This window comes from Bison bison, unplaced genomic scaffold (assembly GCF_000754665.1).
Source record: "Bison bison bison isolate TAMUID 2011002044 unplaced genomic scaffold, Bison_UMD1.0 scf7180017834017, whole genome shotgun sequence".
NCBI lineage: Eukaryota > Metazoa > Chordata > Mammalia > Artiodactyla > Bovidae > Bison > Bison bison.
The window spans coordinates 18,751-18,975 of record NW_011472410.1 but is presented as its reverse complement, the minus strand read 5'-3'; positions in this window follow the sequence as shown (position 1 = coordinate 18,975).

Genomic DNA, 225 nt, shown 5'->3' with positions numbered 1-225 from the left:
AGGCTCCTCTGTCCATGGGATTTTCCAGGCAAGAGTACTGGAGTGGGGTGCCATCACCTTCTCCGACCAAAACACTAACCGTGCACAAATATCAATAATTCTTATGTGTCAAAATTCTAGTTTCTGTACCATAATTTGGCCTTTGAAACAAATTCAGCTGCCACAGGTTCCTTGTCCTACTGTTCCCTTTTCCTCCCCTTCTCTTCAAACCCAAGCAGGCAGGAG